The following is a 1,874-nucleotide window of genomic DNA, read 5'->3' on the forward strand; positions in this document are numbered from 1 at the left end:
AATAATAATAATAATAAAGAGTGTGGGGGTGGAGTCTAGGCTGTCAATCAGGATATAGCCAATGAGGTCTCTGTCTGAGCATGGCCTGCACCTAAGGATTCTGGGATTTCCTGGCATTTCATCCTTAGAGGCAGGAGAGACTCTACCACTGCTCATTCCCTTGGAGATGCTCTACTGACAAGACGTTTGGCACTACACTGATAGATCCCGTGCCCTGGGAGCTCAAGAAGCCACGTGGACCAACTCTGATGTATCCAGACCTCTGAGCCAGAGAAGCCATGTAGAGACCCCTGCCAGTGCTGTGATGCTTTCAACGCCACTGGAAGCAAAGACTGAATCCAAATGATTTTTAAAAGAAAGAAAACTTCATGGAACAGTTCTACTATGTAACACACAGGGTCACCATGAATCTGAGTGAACTCCATGGCAGCTAACAATAAGAATAATTTTGCAATCAGGCAATGCAGGAATCCAATCTCCTGCTGCCACTTAGAAATTGTTTTACCCGGCAAACATTACTTGACTTTTCTAAGATTCTGTTTTCTTATTCCTAAAATGAAGGTGATAGCTTACCCCATGAGGTTTATGGGAAAGATTAAATGAAATACTGAAGAGTAGCAAACGTGGAGCCTGCCATAGCTGAAGTGCTCAACAAAAGGTAGCGATAGCTTTTCTAAAAGGATAAGGATGCTGCAATATTTAGAAACCCACCGCGAGTTTGCCAACAGCTCGACACACACACACCCCCGCCTTGGACCACTGCAAAACAAAGGAGGCAGACTACTGCCTGTGCTCAGGGGGCATCTGTTTTATGGCTCAGTGACTTACCATGTAGATGATGGAACTTTCCCAGTGAGAGCAGGGGACAAATAGGTCTAGCACCAGAGAGCATTTAGGCACAAACCAACTCAGACCCATGTGGGTGGGTTTCTCATCTTAGCCTGCTGGCTGGAGGCTCTTCTACTCCTCTTGAGCAAAGCTATGCTATCCTCAGCTTGATGCCAATGTCCCGGTGCTGTATGCACATCAAAAACCCAGGGAGAGACTCACTTTAAGAAGCTGATATTGTGTGCTTATCACCAAAGACTGGAGTGAACAGAGATCTGAGAAATGCTTTGTTAGTCTTAGCAGAGCCAATGAGAGGAGCTATCAATCAGCCCTAAGCTTCCAGGTGACACTGGTGAGTACTGCAGGTCACCCGAGTCACACATGTAGCACAAACACTTCAGATATGTTCAGATGATTGATTTTCTTTAACTTCCAGGAGTGTGGTATCAGGCTATCCTAACTTACTGCATTCTAAACAATGCCTCAAAACCTGTGTTTCCCCAGGAACTTTCCCTGGCACGAGACTTTCTTTTCTGTGCCAGCTTTGGGTGCTCATTGGTGAGTATTGGAAAAGTATCCAGCACCACACTAGAATCTTGATGTGCATGATCTCACACCATACCCAATGGCAACTAGAATCATGTGTTAATCCACTTAACAAATACTGCCTGCCTGTGCAGTATCAAGAACAAGGCACCATTTGAAAAAGAAAGTTCTCAATTCTTAGGAAGGTAAATGGTTTACCTCAACCACATTAATTGTGAGTAGGAGAGCCAGGAATCCATTCACACTAGCCCTGCACACCATTCTTTAGGTGTGATACTTTGTTTTCCCAAAAGTAAGACATCCCCCGAAAATAAGACCTACTTACAGTTTTGCCTCTCACTGAAATATAAGGCACCACCTGAAAATAAGACCTCCCCCAAAATAAGACCCCCCAAGCTACCGTAACTCTGGACTCTGGGCCGTAGTGGAAGGCTCTGCCATGCAGCTCACTGTTGGCTGCAGCGCATCTGGAGCAGACAGGAAGTGCGAGGTCTCTTTTA

Source organism: Echinops telfairi, unplaced genomic scaffold (assembly GCF_000313985.2).
Source record: "Echinops telfairi isolate 266 unplaced genomic scaffold, ASM31398v2 ScPeMD7_7409;HRSCAF=8447, whole genome shotgun sequence".
Taxonomy (NCBI): domain Eukaryota; kingdom Metazoa; phylum Chordata; class Mammalia; order Afrosoricida; family Tenrecidae; genus Echinops; species Echinops telfairi.